General features: G+C 44.1%; 1 protein-coding gene across 1 annotated transcript in view; it reads right to left on the bottom strand.

Annotated features, from left to right (window-relative positions):
- The window catches only part of LOC148033433 (RING/FYVE/PHD zinc finger superfamily protein), a 78,493-nt gene that overhangs the window by 56,056 nt on the left and 4,276 nt on the right, over positions 1 to 18,161 (bottom strand). The window lies entirely within an intron of this gene.

The raw sequence follows: 18,161 nt of genomic DNA, 5'->3' as shown, positions 1-18,161 counted from the left end.
GACCATTAGGTCAGCTAAGAAAAACACAACAGACACGAATCAAGCTGAAAGGCCTCTAAGACCATAACACACAAATATCACGCAAAAACGACAGCTGGAGTGGAGCGAACAATATCCAGCCAAGGAGCAGCAATGTCAAGAAGAACCGGGTCAGCTGAAACCACCACGAACATGGGCCACATGACCATGGATGCCCGAGGCAGAATCAAAAATGAAGGCATTCCGAGTACGCCAAATATGCCATAGAGCTGTACATCAAAGGAAATGGAAAAGGAAGGAATAATCTGATTGCAAGGCGGACATAGAAGGCATCCTTCCCATGATCCACCAATGAGCTGATATCCGCTACTGAGTCGCTGAGGACCACACATGGGAAACAAAACTCCAAATCTATCGAGCAACATGGCAAGAGACGAAGAGATGAAGCAATGTCTCATCGCATGTAGTGCAAAACACACAGTGACCACGGGAGATCTTGTGAGCACACAACACATCCCCATTGGAAGACCCCCAATAAGCAACCTCCACATGAAATCTTTACCCTGATAAGGAACCTCAAATCTTTCCTCCCACTTATTTTGGCTGTCCCGAATATGCCATAATTTATTGGCCTTTCCAGTGACCCATCTCTTGATCTCAACCATCTGATGATAGATCTGATTAGCTAACCTATTCTCAAAATCATCAGGAAGCACAAACATCCAATCCCGCCAAGGAGATGAGGGTTATAAAGCAGACAATGGAGAGTACCTCAAAAGCTTCTCTTGTAAGGACAACCAAATGTCATGATAGCCACAAGGCATCCAAAAGTACTAATGAATGCGCCAGAAAGAATAAAGACTAGGCTGTCCAAGAATGATACCATCATGGATTGTCTGTAACCCCAAGCAACCCATCTGATTAAACTTAACTCACTGCGAGTCTTTATCAGGTCAATCCAACAACCTGGAGGTAGCTAGCACTTCTCCTTCCAGCAAATTCTCCTCCTTACGAAGGTCAGGAGAGCGCCAAACTACGAAACGCAAAATCACTTACCAAGATGCAATCAAATGAGAAAGGAGAAAAGACTAGGAGACCTTAATAGGCCTCGTGGAATTCAATACGTGCCACAAGAAACTTGAATAACCGTGAGACCATGCAAGATACCAGTCTTTTCAATGAAAAATTTTGCAATATCTGTCCAAGGATGACTCTACACACATAGAGCCTACAAAAGTGACAATCTCAAAGCAACCATATGGAAATTAGCATCCAATAAAGCTGCTCCCCCCATCCTTTTAGGAGTAGTCACATGCTACCAAGAAATCCACACCTGGCCCAAGTGATTCCCTTTCTTTTTCCACAACATGAAGCAGATAGGCTAAACCAATTCCAAAAGAGACTTCTTAGTCCAAGAAAGTAAGGGCCAAAAAAACGAGACCATACTAATCATCAAGTATTGAGGAAGTCTCACATGAAGAGGCCAGCCTTGAGATTTCCAGTACATAAACTAGTCATGTATACGGGATGACATCCAATCAAGCAAGGCACGAGGTGCTACATCCACTCCAATAGGATAACCCAAGTGTCGGGTAACATCTACTTTAGAAATCATAGCTCCTTGCCAACCCAAAGCTTGCAAATCACTCTCTGTACAAGAAATCAATGTAGATTTCTGAGCATTAATATGAAAACCCAACACTAAAGCAAAGAGATTCCACGTAACCATTGCCTGATTTACATTAGTCCGATCACCTTAAGAAACATAAAGAAATCACCACCCAAAAGTTGGGCACCACTGGAAAGGAACAAACCAACAATCTCGCCTTGATCAACCAACTTATCCAACAAAGAGAGCATTGGGTGATAGCAAAGGACTGAGAGGGCAACCTTGCCGAAGAGAACGAGACAAGGAAATTTCATCTGTGATCCCCCCATTAAGTGCAATACGTGCCACAACATCCTGACTAATGGTATCAACAAGAGAAGTCATGCGAGGACCAAAGCCCATGGTGGACATCAATTGCCACAAGAAAAACCACCTAGCATGATCAAATGCCTTTTCAAGTTCAAGTTGAAGCATAACAACTTATTGGCCTGAGGCTTTGGCATAATCAATCCCCAATTGAACATTCAAAATGTTATGCATGATATTTTGTCCCTTGATGAAACCATATTGACGTGGATGAACCAAGTGTAAGAATACTGTTGCAATCTATCAGCAATGATTTTAGGAAAGATTTTATACAAAGAACCCATAACAGAAAAGGGTTTCCATTGTTTCAAGGAAGTCGAATAAGGAACCTTGGGCAACAACCAAATCACAGCAATCTTCCAATTTGAAGGCATCAAACCAAAATTCCAAACTTGCTAACACAAGCGCATTAACGGGTCCTTAAGTTGCTCAACATGGGCTGAAAACAGCTCATTAGGAAGCCATCCTCGCCAAGGCTTTTCCTACGTGATAAATGGCATAGCACATTCTCCACTTCAGCCTCTGAGATATCAGCCTCTATCAGATCAAACCATTCAGGCTTAACCTAATTACTAATCAAGTCATTGTTCACAAATGTATAGACAAGCAGAGTGAACAACATTAGAAAGAATCTCCTGTGGACCCAACAAAGATTTATAATAGTCGATGCACATTTGAATGATGGAGACAGGTTCAATAACCATATCATCTTGCTCATCCAACAAACGCGCAATATTTTCCCAAGCATATTTCTAGTGTAAACGAGCAAAGAACTAATGAGATTGACACTTATTATCATGCAAAGCTTCCGCTCAAGCCAGCAATTTGTATTTAGCATATTTCTCCTCCTAAAGAGATTGAACTCTACATTTCAACCATTCAATGCATGTAATCAAGTCATTAGTAGCATCCCCTAATGATGCAAAGACAACAAGTGAGCCAACAAAGTTTGTGAATGCTGCAATTCAGCTCAAAAAGAAGAAGCATATTGAATACCATATTGTCAGGACAACGCACGTACATTCCCTAAAAACAGCCTATGCTTCCATATCCCCAAATAGGAACCTCAAGCTAAAAGAAGCAATCAATTGCTAGATACACTCCAAAAACTGATTTGCAGCAAAAAAGATTGATTGAAATGCAAAGGCAAACGAGCAAGCAGAGCCTCGCTCTGACAAATGTAAATCCTATCAAGTCTAGCCTAAGTGTCTAGATGCTGAAGAGAACGATAAGTATATCCAAGCTGTGAAGGATGCATCCAAGACCACATGTCTTGTTTCAAAGACACAGCTGTCATTGCATCCCAAGCTTGACACTCAAGACCATCCATGATCGAGTGAGGTAAAGTCGCCCGATCCACAAATACACGTGCATTAAAATCACCCATAACAAAACCTCGACGAGCCATGGAAAGGCAGTGCAAGTCATCCCAAAGTTGATGGCATTCTGGAGTAATAGAAGGAGCATACACACCCACTAGCCACAAAACCTCACCCTCATATATGATTTCCAACATCAAAAATCGGCCACGAGCATCCTAAGAAACCAAGGATGGTTTTAGGGAAGATCGAACAGCCAACATAACTCCAGCTTTATGTGGAACCTGGCCACTAAAAAAATTTGTATAATCCTTATATACATAAGAAGAACCTACCAAAGCATGTTATTTGTGCTCCATGGTACAAAAAACATGCCAATTACCAACTAAAACAATTTTCCAAATTTGATATTGCTTACTACCAGAAGCAATGCCTTTAACATTCCATAAAGCAAGTCTCATTATAAACCACAAGAAAGAAAACTACTAAATCACCACTTTTCCTTTCCCTTTAACATCTGTAGCTTTAGTAGCCTGAAATCTCTCCATCTCACTACAAATCACATCCACAAGATCCATCCTCTGCAAACTTGCAATTGAAGCACGAGAAGGGAATTGTTGTTGCTGAGAACGGAAAACATCCAGTGGAGACAAAAGCCTCCCACATGCATCAAAGAGCAAAGCAGAATCAGAAGCACTTTTATCATCCACACGTACACATGAAGATTGAGGTTTCATGTTAAACCCCTACCTTTGCATTGAAAAGTCTCGAGTAATAGGACGAGGAGATGAGTGAGCAGGAGTCAAACAAGATTCCTATCTAGCATTGCATCTAACCACAGTGACCCAAGAATCATCCTGAGGAGACAAATTCCGACCAACTGAATGCGACACACGCTCAATACCAACCTAGGAAACATCCTTATTTCCATCATCATGACCATGCAAGGCAAGAGGCACAGGAGCAACATCTTGCTACTAAGTCAACGGCTGGGGATCATGCTCTTGCATATCCATGTCAAGGTCCAAAGAACGCCACAAAACCTCAAGGCTCCTATCACATTCAGAAACAAAATGGCTCAATTGGCCACATCCAAAGCAACGTCCACCAAATGTCCCCCATTTGAGCTCAAAAACCAATGTTTGCAACCCAGGGACCTCAAAACGAATTATAGTAGACCAAGGTTTCCCTGTGTCCCAGAGCATACAAGCCCTATTCCTATTGCGGGAGGCCAAATGGGGCTCCACTAATACTTCGCCAAGGGTTCTCAAAACCAATGAAAAAAGTCTCCAAAGATGTGCAGGAAAATAAACTACCTCCACCCAGATTGGACATGCCTACCTAAGAACCTCCTGAAACTCAGCCATAGGCCTCCATGGGACCATAGGTACCAACTGACCATCCAAGAATAAAGGAATGCATTGCATAATGTGAGCACGCACATCCGGAATACGAAAAAGGGCCTCAAAAAACCTTCTCAGTCCATCATAAATCTCTTCCACGAGAGGAGCCTGCACTTGCCCAAAAACATCATCATGATGCACATCAACACTCACAAGCATGGACTGCAGCCAAGCATAAATCCTAGAAATCAAAGGAGACCTACCCATAAAATAAAGGATGGCTGCCCTTTCATGAAAGGTAGTGATTTGCTTTAAACCAAGTGGGTTCCCATGACAGTAGCCACATGATCCCCTTCCGATAAAGAGCTTGCTTTACCCTCATTGGCATGAACATAATCTGACATAAGATTGTTAGCAATGGCAAGCATGAACTCGAAAGACACATCACCCTGTGAGCAAGAAACATGAGCATCTTGTTGAGGCAAATCCAGAGCACACAAAACCAGTTCATCAACTATCATCTTACAGCATTTTCCCATCTCATCCCCTTCCATCAACTACCCAGAATCCTCAACTGAAGAGTCACCATCCAACTCCACCGATTCTTTCTCATCCCCATGCCCAATATGCTAGTCAAGAAAAGCCATGTCAATACCATTTGGCACATGCATATTAGCCATAATAAAGCTCAACCTTTATGAGTGCTGCGCTCTCTCTCTCTCTCTCTCTCTCTCTCTCTCTCTCTCTCTCTCTCTCTCTCTCTCTCTCTCTCTTTCTCTCTCTCTCTCTCTCCATGTAGGGTAGGAGGTATAAGTAGAGACCTCTGTTTCATGTGTGTTGCATGGGCCTTGAAGCCAGGCGCAAACTGCAAGGACAGCAATTCAGAATCGTTGATCATCGAGTCGTTGTGTTGGCCCTCAATTACAGTCTCTGTAGGGGTGACAGGACAGTAGCACTTAGCATCATGTCCAGGTCACTATGTTGGCCCTCATTTCCTGACTCTTCTTGCCTACAGTCTCGAAAATGGAAAAGCCATGCTTTGAGATTACGATATCTTCTTTAGATTGCAGTCTGGCACGATGGAAAACACTGGTCGTTGCAAATATCGAAGCTTGGACTACAAAAACAAACCAATGTGTAGGTTTTTGGGCAACCTGCAAGATATTCCAACGCTGAGCTTCAAGTCCCAAGGTAGCATGACCTTAGAGAGCTTCATGTGGGGGATGCCATGCAAGAACACGCACAGAGCAACATCACGATCATCACACACACACACACACACACACACACACACACTCTCTCTCTCTCTCTCTCTCTCTCTCTCTCTCTCTCTCTCTCTCTCTCTTCCAGACTGTGACCTTGCACCGAATATGGGACCTGCCCCGGCACCGGTACCCCAGACTCGCCCTGGAGTCATCCAAACAGCTAGCAACACAAGGGGACACTGAGTGCTGGTATGCCCAAACAGAGACCTGGCTACGGCTCCATGGCCTGCACATGGACCACCTCCCCCCACTACAATACAGCCTAGACTGCCCACACCTGGAGCTCAGCCGAGAGGAGGTGAATCGCGTCATCAGAATGGATATCATCCAGACAGACACAGCCAAGACATGGGTGACCCCCACGTCAGAACTAGGAACCAAGAAGGCTTTCTACCGAGAGCACTTCCTGTACATCTCCCCGAATGGCTTCATCACCCGCCCAAGCTACATGGAAACACACCTATCTCACAGGGTCAAAAGTGCCATCGGACAGATCCGCACGTCGTCACACCAACTACGGGTCGAAACGGGTAGATACGGGGCCAACCCCCTCCCCCCAGAAGACCGAATCTGTCAGCTCTGCCATCTCGAGCCAGAGACAGAGGAACACTATATCTGTAGATGCCCAGTGTACTACGAAATCCGGGGACGCTTCCACTACCTATTCAGTGAAGGATTCGGACCACTCTCCAAGGTGATGGAATTCAAAGACCAAAGATGCCTAGGGCTCTTTCTACTGAAAATACGGCGCCACAGAGAGCACCTCCTACGAACCACGGAGCAAAGACAAGGAGCCACCAACCAACGCACACTCAACGAATTCTACCAAATACCAGCTACCCTCCCCACCACCGAGCCCCCACCAGCCCAACCGGCCTCCCAACCCCGGGGGACCACCTTAGAAATAGCCACAGCGAGAGGCAAAGCCCGGCGCCCACACCCCGCCGGCCCCCGTCCCCGCATAAGACACATGTCGAAGATACAAGGAATACTACGCCGCCATCAGAGGACCCTGCCCCGCCACTTTAGTCTCTCCATGTTAGACCGACCCATGCGGAACATCCTAGGATGAACACTCCAGGAGCAGTTCCACACCGCACTGGTAGTACCTCTAGATTGTATCTAGTCTAGATATCATTTTGTACCTACTCAATTTAGTTCAACATAGCATAAATGTTAGCTTCACTAGGACTTTTGAAATCTCCCAGACATTTTGTATGCAACATTTTGGTCTCATAGGCCAACTTGGCATGTTGTAGACGTTAATATAACTTTCTTTCTTCTTCTTTCTTTCTCTCTCCGTAATAGGTAATTGTATTAATTTTATGAAAAAGTACCTTACATGATTACAAGATGCAAGGATGGCTCTAGGCCATCATATATAAACTCACTTTACAAAAGATCAAACAACTAAAGGAGTACAAAAGTCACGACAAAGAAGCAGCAAAGGTTGTTGTATGCCAAGAAGCTAAACCCCCCTAAGGGAAAAGGTCAACATGCTACACAAGATCTAACTACTAGTGTAGAATTGGCCATGTGTCCCTAGACGCCCATAACAGAGTCAAAGACAAGCATTTCAAGTGATCCAATTATGCCAACAACCCCAAAATCTGAAAAAATGGAACAAGAGCTTCATATGTGTCTGCACCGGGATGGGATATTTGGCCTTGGCAAAAACCCAATCAAAAGGGCACACCAATAGACCAACAATCACTTGCCAAATATTTGTTAGAGTCCAAATTTCCTAGCCTAAGGGCAAGAAATAAATCTATGATGTAAAGATTCCACGCTAGTTGTACAAAAAAAGCAGTTGCCATTTGAGATTTACCACTAAGAAAGGGCCGAAGCAAGGGGAAGCCCACCAATGATCACTCTCCAAAGAAAGACCTTACATTTAAACGGGGTCTTATTCAACCATCCTTCCATCACTATCATTTTCCACCAAGCCTTGGATTTATGCATGCCCCAAATTGCATTGGCTTTAGTAACTAGCCAATCCTTGTCCTTCATCACAAGAGATAATACAACTGGTTAGCCAAAGCCTTTTGAAGACAAGACAACTAGCAAGATCCCAATCTTGCCAAGGCCAATCCGTGTCAAGTGCAAGAAAAGGCTACATAGGCTGCATCAATGCCTGTCCTATTGTTTCCTAGCCCACAAGAGTAGCTGGGACACCACAACAATTCCAACTGGACCACCCGAGCCAGGCTTCTCTCTCTCTCTCTCTCTCTCTCTCTCTCTCTCTCTCTCTCTCTCTCTCTCTCTCTCTCTCTCTCTCTCTCTCTCTCTCTCATTCATATCAATCATGAGAGCTCAAATTTTATCCTATCTCATGTTTCTTTATTTCATTTTACGAGCCTTCATGGCACCGATATCCAAAGTGGAATGTAATGAACTATCTAATTTGTCCTATAGGTACGAGTATCATTCAGCCACACAACTAGACGTACTATCTCATCCTCCCATTGTACCCCTATACGAGCACTATTTGGTCTTGTATACCATTGTGGCTTCTTTTACAATATATCACTTCTAACATGTCACATTTTGATGTCCAGTGGCAATCGACATTGTACATGATTTTGTCTCATAGGCCGATTTTGGCCTCACAAGCCCTCTCTCTCTCTCCCCCCCATCGATTTTATTCATTTTTGGGATGAGCCAAGCTTGGCTATCCCATCCTTCTATATGCTGATGACTTATATGCTCTATAGACATTTTGTACAAATAAAGATCTCTCCATCAATCTCGGAGAGACTGACAAGAGCTCCATAGAGATGGTTAGATCACATGTATCCGAGTGTGACTTCAAAAGGCCACAGTTTTCAATGCAAGAGACAGCAGAGACCAAGCTTGCATGAGGCTTTGCAGCATTGCATTGTATGCAATCCTTTGAAATGGGAGAAGAGAGCCAGCAACCTCCCTTTGAATTGCAAAGCCGGCAACCTCCCTATGAATTGCAAGAAGAAACCCTCCCCCTCTACCAGAAACATCCTTGTGAAATCTTTCACCAAATGCCCTACTCGGATGTGGGCTGATTGTAAAACTGAGGGTTTCATAAAGTGGTGGCAGGGCTTGAATGAGAAGCAGAGGGCAGGTAGTGGTGCTACTTGGAAGCCTGTCAAATTCTATGGCTAGGACAATGAGCGACGGGTTTGCCATTGTGATCACTGATATCCCGACTTTAATTTAAAATTTTTCCAACTTCTCACAAAATAGACTTTAAGAACTCTAAAGTCATTAAATAGAGAACATCTCGAGCAAAAAGACCCGAGAATCGTAACCCAACATTTTCTGGATTGACAAGGACTGTAGCCACCCATCACAGAAGTTACCACGTGAATGAGCGTTATGAGCTATATTAGTCATTAGTGTCAATGTGTATAATATAGATGGTCCAAAAATATTAGATTTTTGGACAAGACTAGCATATTTTAGATATTATTTATTGTAAATATCCTAAAAAGATATGAAAATTTCATGTCATTTAAAAAAAAATAAGTGGTTTTTTTTTCAACCAATTTTGGGGATTTATTGCAAAAAAAAAAAAAAAGAATTGGCAAAATCGTGCGCGTCGCGATCGTTGTTTACAAGCAACAAATAGCACTTCGAACAAAAAGAAGAAAAAGTAGTAATCTAGAAGATTTCTAATCAAGTGTCTTGTTGTTTCACCCCTCTTTCGGAGCCAATGAAACCATCAGATTTGTGATCTGGGCATCAGATTACTGATTTTGCTAAGATCCCCTCCATAAAGAATTCTTCTTAGCCACAACCCTTCCTCTCTAATTTAACTACAAATAAGAGGCATAGGGAGCCTTTGAGAGTAATCCAAGCAAAAGGGGAGAGACCCTTCTCAAGAGTATAGAACAAGAGGGAGTGATGCAAGAGAAGCATAAGCACATGAATTTCTCGTCAAGAAGACAAGGAGGATACTCCGCGAGCTCTCAAATTCAATTCCTCCATCCCTTCTATCCTATTCCTTCCTAAGGAATCAAGACTCTTCTTGATTTCTCGAAATCTTTGGTCATCACTTCCCCTCCTCCCCCCCCCCCCCTCTCCCGCCCCGGTCAATCAAAATTCCGTCAATCTAATTACCCCCAAGCTCCTTCGCCAAATTCCCCTTTTTTGCCGTCTCGCGATAAAAACCATGGCCCCAAAGAAGAAAGCTACGAAATTCCAAGGGTTAACTTGGGTCTATACAAGATAAACCTATGCAAGTACAAGGTATTGTGTCCCTAAAAATTTTAATATTTTTTATTTTTGTGTTGATCAAATGAAATCTCTAAATCAAAAATACTAATCCTCGATATATAAGAGACCTTGAGATACAATTGCCAAATGATATTGTTCGTAATTAAACTAATCAAGATTTTTTTTTATTACGAGCAAAGACCTACGAAACTCCAAGGGAGTTATCCTCAAGTATGAAATTCTTGCTTAAATTCAATCCAAACTAATCTTCAAGGAAGAGGGAATCCAGGAGGACTATTGGAAGGTATTGCCACTTATGTTGATTTGTCTCGAAGTTATTTTTCCACTTATGCTAAATTGTCTCGATGTTATTATTTTTTAAAAGAAAAGATTTATCTTGGAAATAAACTTGTTAAGAGTTTATATATAATGCATTTGAAATAAGATGTTTGTGATTGTAAGCTAGATATTGATCTTTCTTAAAATCATCATGCTAAAAGATGAATGATTGAGTATAGATCGCCAACTGAAGCAATATTCTGGTGAACACAGAACGCCGACTGGACGCCGATTGAGGCAGTGTTCTTGATGGCGCTAGACCTCCCCAAGGCTAACATGAATAAAGCCTACTCCAAGGGGTTTTTCTTTTATTGTTTCACATTAGTAAGTTTAAACCAATCATGACGCGAAAGGTCCTATCATAGGGAACTCTAGTCAGTAGGAGGAGGTGAGGATACCAAGGGGTTCTGGTCATTAACTCCTTAGGCTCTTACATAGTTGCCTCCGTACGTGCCTCCATACATGGTACGAAACAGTCCGTACGGTACGAATCCGTATGATTTCATACGTTAAAATAGCCATGTTTTGGCCACGTGCCCTGCCCATCCTCATTCCGTGTTTCCTACGTCCCTGGTCCCGCATTTCCCGCGTTTCATGTACTATTGCACTTTTTGGGGGGATGGAAAGCCTTGGATACCTCACCCCACCCCCTTTTCCAAATTCCAATTTCCAGCCATGCAAAAGGTGCTCCTCTTTGCAAGCTGCAGTCCTCTCTTTGGATTCCTTCTCTCTTTGACTATTTGAACTTTGAACTTTAACCCTTCTCTCATCTACAAAAGGTGCTCCTCTCCCCAAGACTCCATGCTTCCACACCAATTCAGCAAGCACTTACAAGTTACCATTCTCATCTTCCTCTCTTGGATCTTGATTCATGAATGGACTTGTGATTTGTCATTCTCAAATCTCACCTCCCATCCCCTCTTTCCCGCACCCTATCGACGCATTTGCCATTCTCAAATCTCATCTCCCATCCCCTCTAGCCCGCACCCTATCAAAGCATTTGTCATTCTCATCTCCCATTCCCTCTCTCTCACTCTTGCTCTTTCAACTTTACCCCAACCCTCGAGTCTCTCGAGTCTCCCTCCCTTAGAATTTTCAAGACTCAAGTTTCAAGAGTCAAGTCTCTCTCTCTCTCTCTCTCTCTCTCTCTCTCTCTCTCTCTGTGTGTGTGTGTGTGTGTGTGGGGCCTCTTTATTTGTCATCAGCACCATGACTCATGAGAAGCATGAGACCTTCAATTTGCATGCGATCCATGTAGAGAGAGACACAAAAAGTCCAACTCCCACCATTGGACATGCAAGTATTGCGGAAACCGCTATACAAGTGGTGCAACTCAGCTTCTCCAACATCTTTCCAAGACGAGGGGACAAGTTGCTCCATGCAAGGAGATCCCTCAAAACATTGCGGAGGAGATTCTCGCCAAGATGAGAGGGCGATCTGTTAGCAGATTAGTCAGCTCAGGGTGAGTCTCTGCTACAGGGGCTGTGGCAGTATTTTTTTTGGCATTTTCTAGTGCCCTTTTTTAGGGCTAGGGAGCATTTAATGCTAGCCGACCAGCATTAAATTCTGGCCGACTGCATTTAATGCTCCCCCCATTTTATACCTATATATTGCTATGGCTCCTCCTCTTGAGTACTTCAGCCATCATTTGTGGATTCTTCTGAGGAGAGAGGAGCCAGTGCTAGGGTGCCCACACAGCCAGTGACTCACTGTTGTATGCTGCTATCTCATGTTCGATATGGATTCCCTTTCCCGGGCATACATCTAAGTTCTCATCTGTATTTGTGTTTATTTTTTCTTGTCTTGTGTTTCAGCAATTTATTTCAGCATGTTGTTTATGCTTCCATCGATGCACCACTTCTGACATGGTATCAGTTTTCAAGTTTTGTGTTTCTGCTGTGTTTTATTGCTAATTTCAGGATTGTTTTCCCTCTTGCTGATCAAGCGGCTGCTACTCCATACAGGCAACCTGTTTGACCTGCGTTTTCTGCAGATTTGCCATCTCCTGCTGTCCAACATCTCCTGCTGCCTATGTTTTCATCATCAGGCTGCTGGCGACAGTTCCCTACACCTGTTTATGCAGTGTGCAGCTTATGTTTTGTTTTTTTCAGCACTATTTTGGGCTGGGCGACTAGCAAAACAGGCCGTTTTTGCTGTTTCTGGCAGCTTTGAACTAATTTTTTGACTTTGTGTAGTAGATTTTGGCTTATTTCGATCAGATTTTGGGTTATACTGTATGGGGAACTCTTGTTTTTTTGTAGTCTGTGCTCGTGGTTTGGCTGTGTTTCCTCTCCCAATCCCTTCTTTTTCTCTACTTCTTTTCTGAATCCTCTCCAGATGGCTCCTCCATGCACATCCACTGATGGCAAGCTTCATGGACCTGATTATTACACGTGGAGTGCGGTGATGAAGGCTTGGTTTATTCAGATGCGGTTATGATACGTGGTTAACGGAGCTGTGACACGTCCTCGACAACCTTCTCCAATTCCATCTGATTTTGATGAAGACAACCATGAGGAGGCTGTGCTTATATGGGATTCGGATTATGCTCGTGCTTATTCAGCATTACTTCGATGTATTTCCATAGAAGTCCTACCAGCAGTCACCTCTTGTATGATGGCTTCAGACGTATGGTCGAAGTTATAGTTGATGTACGAGGCTCCTTCCACCATGCGGGCTGTTACTCTTTGGCCAGCTCCAACAACTAAAGTTTGAATCCAAAGATACGATTCAATCCTTCCTACTTCGTGTTACCCAACTCCAGGACCAGCTTTACACCATGCAGTCTGCCCTATCAGAGACACATCTTGTTGGTACCGTACTCTACAAGCTTCCTCGGAATTTAATGGCGTGGCGAATGCTTTACAGGCGCAGACATCTATGACTCCTGTCAGTTTTCTTCACATGTCCTCCATGCTACTTGAGCATGAGGCTACTTTGCGACTAGAGGGGAGGCTTCCGTCACATTATGGAGGTTCAGGTGAGGCTCTTGCAACTTCAGAGAGGGATTCAAAGATGAAGAATTCGAAGGCCCAATGTTACCACTGTGGTAAGAAAGGTCATTTAAGGAAGGACTACAAAGAGTTAGCGGCTTCCAGAAAGAAAAAGGAGCAGAAGACGAAGCGGGATGCGGACTCCTCCGATGGGTCATCTGCCTCAGATTCCGATTCCAATCCTCCAACCAAGGCATGGAAGGGATCCTCTTCTTCAGATCCTTGGAAGGGCTTAGTGGCCCCTTCCTCAATTGCTTTCTAGTGGTGGTGATGTGGACATCCCTCACGACTCTCCAATGCCAGAGAGGGAGTGTGAGAGGGTGGTGAGATGGGGCAGCCATGCCTCATCTATATGTCTATACAAATGCACAAGATCCAGAGAGGGACTTACCTGTCGCATCGTCCGAAGTCTGGCAGGCACAAATCCTGGAGCTAGGATTGACATCCAGGTTCATGATGGGTTGGTTACTTGACAGAGAGCGGAAGGCTTTTGTCTGGAGCTCACATGAGGGGACACTTTTGGTGGTTTTGGCCGAAGGCGGAGTTTCCATGGTCACATATTCAGAGACATGTTTGGCAAATTGGTCTTGTATGTCCTGAGTGACATAGGTGACATAACACAGAGAGTTGCTATGATTCTTCTCTATTTTCAGGTGGTGTTGTTATGATCGACATCGATGTCAGATACTCTCCGAGGCATCTTGGTGGTGGGCTGGCCACCTCACTGCTTGGATATCCATGGTTCTTTTGGTGGTTCTATCTTATATAGTTTCTGATTTACCATCATTGTACTATTGTATTGTATCCGCTCACCCCTGATCTGAGAGAGGGTGTTAGCAGATTAGTCAGCTCAGGGTGAGTCTCTGCTGCAGGGGCTATGGCAGTATTTTTTCTGGCATTTTCTAGTGCCCTTTTTTAGGGCTAGAAAGCATTTAATGCTGGCTCACTGCATTAAATGCTCCCCCCATTTTATACCTATATATTGCTAGGGCTTCTCCTCCTCTTGAGTACTTCAGCCATCATTTGTGGATTCTTCTGAGGAGAGAGGAGCCAGTGCCAGGGTGCCCACACAGCCAATGACTCACTGTTGTATGTTGTTGTCTCGTGTTCGATATGGATTCCCTTTCCCGGGCATACATCTGAGTTATCATCTGTATTTGTGTTTATTTTTTCATCTTGTATTTCAGCAGTTTATTTCAGCATGTTGTTTATGCTTCCATTGCTGCACCACTTCTGACAGGATCCACAAGAGGAGGAGGAAGTGGCTTATCGACACCAACTCCTAGGCCTACTAATGAGGAAGGATCCAATGTGGGCATATCTTCAACCGATGCAGAAGAGGCCTCTACCATTGGTGGTGGGGGCTCCAAGGGGGGGCAAGTTGCTCCATGCAAGGAGATCCCTCAAAACATTGCGAAGGAGATTCTCACCAAGATGAGAAGAGGAGGAGGAAGTGGCTTATTGGCACCAACTCCTAGGCCTACTAACGAGGAAGCATCCAATGTGGGCATATCTTCAACCATGTGGAAGAGGCCTCTACCATTGGTGGTGGAGGCTCCACATCCACATCCGGCTCCAATAAAAGACCAAAGAGTGGAGGCTCATGCGGTGCCGAAGAGACAATCGTCTCTCTCTCAAGCCCCTAGTCATGTGCATGGATTGGTTGCATTCAATGTCCTATAGCAAAAGCAATGGAAGAAGACGGTAAAAGCCATTGCCAATGTGGGTCCATGTGAAGGATGGACCGGTGTCACATACAACGACATGAGGACGAGAAAGATTGATGAAGAGAAGGAGAGGATTGATAGAGCCCTTGATCCTATTCGAGCTGCATGAATAGAATATAATTGCTCCATTCTCACCGATAGATGGAGTGATCGTAAGAAACGAAACATCATCAACATACTTATCTCATGTCCACTCGGCTCTTACTTTTTGTGCGCCGTAGATACCGGCAAGAGGGGGAGAAAAACGACGGGCATGTTCATCTACTGCCACATTCAACAAGCTATCATTGAGGTATACAATGCAATTTGTGTTTTAAATTTATTTCACTTTCTTTCATTATGATAATATCATGATTCATAATTAAATTTTGATTTATACATAACTTGTAATTAGTAAATTGTGGTTGTAGGTGGACCCCTCAAATGTGGTGCAAGTTGTTACCGACAATGCATCGAATTGTCGGCACAGGGGCTGTTTGCTTGAGACCGAGTTCCCTACGATTGTGTGGACGCCATGTGCAAGTCATTGTTTGGACTTGCTTATTGAGGACATTGAAAAGCTCAAGTGGGTGAAGAGGGTGGTCCGCAAAGCTACATCAATTGTCACATTCTTTACGGTAACGGTAAAGGTGCTTGCGATGTATCGTGAGCATAGCACACTGGAGTTGAAGAAGCCTTCTTTAACTCACTTTGCTTACATGTGGTTTTTGCTGGAGTGTCTTTATGAGGGGCGGTCTGCCTTGCACCAAATAGTGGTGTCCACTCTATAGAATGAGTGGGATGAGCATGAGACAGAGGAGACCAAAGCCATGCAACACTTGTGCCTTAATGAGCAGTTTTGGCAAAAAGTCTGTGTCATTGTCGTGACTCCCTTTTATACGGTGTTACGTATGAGTGATTGTGAGAGGTCCACCATGGGCCTTCTCGTTCACTTCTTTAGAGCGGCATTGGTGGAGGCACATGCTTGTACAGTGATCACAGACACACAGCGTGCACATGTTTTAGAGATAGCAGAGAGGAGATGGGCGTGGATGCATAAGCCCATCCATGGTTTTGCCGCATTGTTACATCCGGCCTACTAGTCACCGTCGGTCATGGATGATAGAGAGTTCCGTTCAAACCAGCTTGCTTATTTGACTCGTATGGTCCCTGTTGATGACCACAATACAGTGCTAGAGGAGCTAGGATGCTATGCAAATCAGAGAGGGCATGTGGCTTTTGCTTCTCCCACTTATTGGAGGAGAGAGTCACTTGTGAAGCCTTTCTTTTGGTGGCAAAACTTTGGATACGCACTAGAGACCCTTCAACCCTTAGCCATGAGGGTCCTTGCCCAGGATTGCTCTTCGGGTACATGTGAGAGAAACTGGAGTGCCTATTCTCTCATTCACACAAAGATTCGCAATCGGTTTAGCACACGACAATTAGAGCGGCCAGTCTATTGCAGCACTAACTTACACATGATGAGGGCTATAATGAGCATGGGTAGTCCGAAGCAGGTAAATTTTAAACACTTAACCATAACATTTAAAATTTGTTGTTTTAACTTTTAAACTTTGAACTTTCAAGTTTAAACTTCATACTTTACAATTTAGACACTAGCATTTATAATGATCAATCTTACGTGCATCACTACATTGTGTAGGTGAATGTTGATACATTCAAGTTGATGAGCGACACTCTTTCGAGTATATATAAGGAAGTGGACGAGGAGGATATGATTTTTGCAGAGCTCTATAGAGAGCTTATTTCAGCAGATACTCGTGACACTCGCAATCAGCATGCTTGTGGGCGAGGAGTTCGAGTAGGTGGTAGTAGAGGCATGGTCATTCCACACCCTCCATCATCAAGGAGGGTGGTTCAAGGGCTTGCAGACATATGTAAGGCAGGGCTGTAGTAGCTCACATCCTGTGCCTCATGATGACATCCCTCCCTTGCCTACACAGCCGCCACCTAGGGAGCCATCATTTAATGATAATAGTAACCTCATCAGTGAGGATAAGTATGAGTGTGTCTCATCATCAGATGCCGAGAAGTCATCTTCAGACTTTCTTAATGAGCACTCAAATGGTTCTGATGATGATGATAATAGTGATGCCTCATCATAGATTCATCATTCATATGACATAGGTCTCTCTTTTTTTTGTATCAAATATATTAGACTGTAGTTGTATCGCATGTTTTGCGTAGCCCATGTGACCGCGATGGTCACCCTCATATATTCATCTTATTCTATTTGAAGGCCTCGTCACCAAGTCGCGACTGAACCTCCAAGGTCCCGATCTAGGTGGTACCTGAAGATCCTGGGTATCAGTAGAAGAGATGACCGGTCGAAGACAGCCACCCCAAGAAAGTAAAGGATGGGTGAAAAACTCCATGTGAAGTAGGTTCCCCCTCTGAGGTGGGAGGTGGAGGGGCCCCCGCTGAAGTCGAAGAAGTAGATGCTCCCTTTAAGGGCAAAGAAATAACATCCCCCTCTAAAGTAGATAGGGAATCCAAAAACTCATGGATCACGAACTCTAAAATGTCGGATGATGAAGGAAGCCGGGCCGAAGAAGGTATCTGGGGTGCCGAAGAGCTCCCAAAGGTAGCCTCTCGAACCTGAGTAGTTGAGGTGAGGAGAGAGAGACTAAAAAAGCAGGAAAAAACAGCAGCAGAAGTCAATATGCTGAAATCAGCTCCGAACAATGTGTGATAGGCTGGAAACAGACACCAGACTTTTGCAAACAACAATGGCCAGCTTGGACCACGAAATCCTCCGCGTCTAGGGTGTGGGAAACAAGTTGAAATACCTGAAATCTACAAAAACGAGATTGCTTTCCGAATGGAGAGTGATCAGCAACAGTTGCTCTACTGTAAACAATTGTAAACTGCAGGTGGAAGGCTGGAAACACGTGCCAGATTGTAGATGACAGCAAGGGACAGCTGAGACTGCGATGTCCTCCGTGAAAGGGATGTGGGCAGCAAGCTGAAAACACCTGAAACCTGCAAAAACGAGATTTTGATGCAGCGGAAGAAGAAGAGAAGTGGATG

This window comes from Lygodium microphyllum, chromosome 7 (genome assembly GCF_053477565.2).
Source record: "Lygodium microphyllum isolate KBCC chromosome 7, Lygodium_microphyllum_v1.1.10, whole genome shotgun sequence".
NCBI classification, from domain to species: domain Eukaryota; kingdom Viridiplantae; phylum Streptophyta; class Polypodiopsida; order Schizaeales; family Lygodiaceae; genus Lygodium; species Lygodium microphyllum.
Note: the sequence above shows the minus strand (reverse complement) of the source record. Positions and strands in the feature narration are given on the sequence as shown.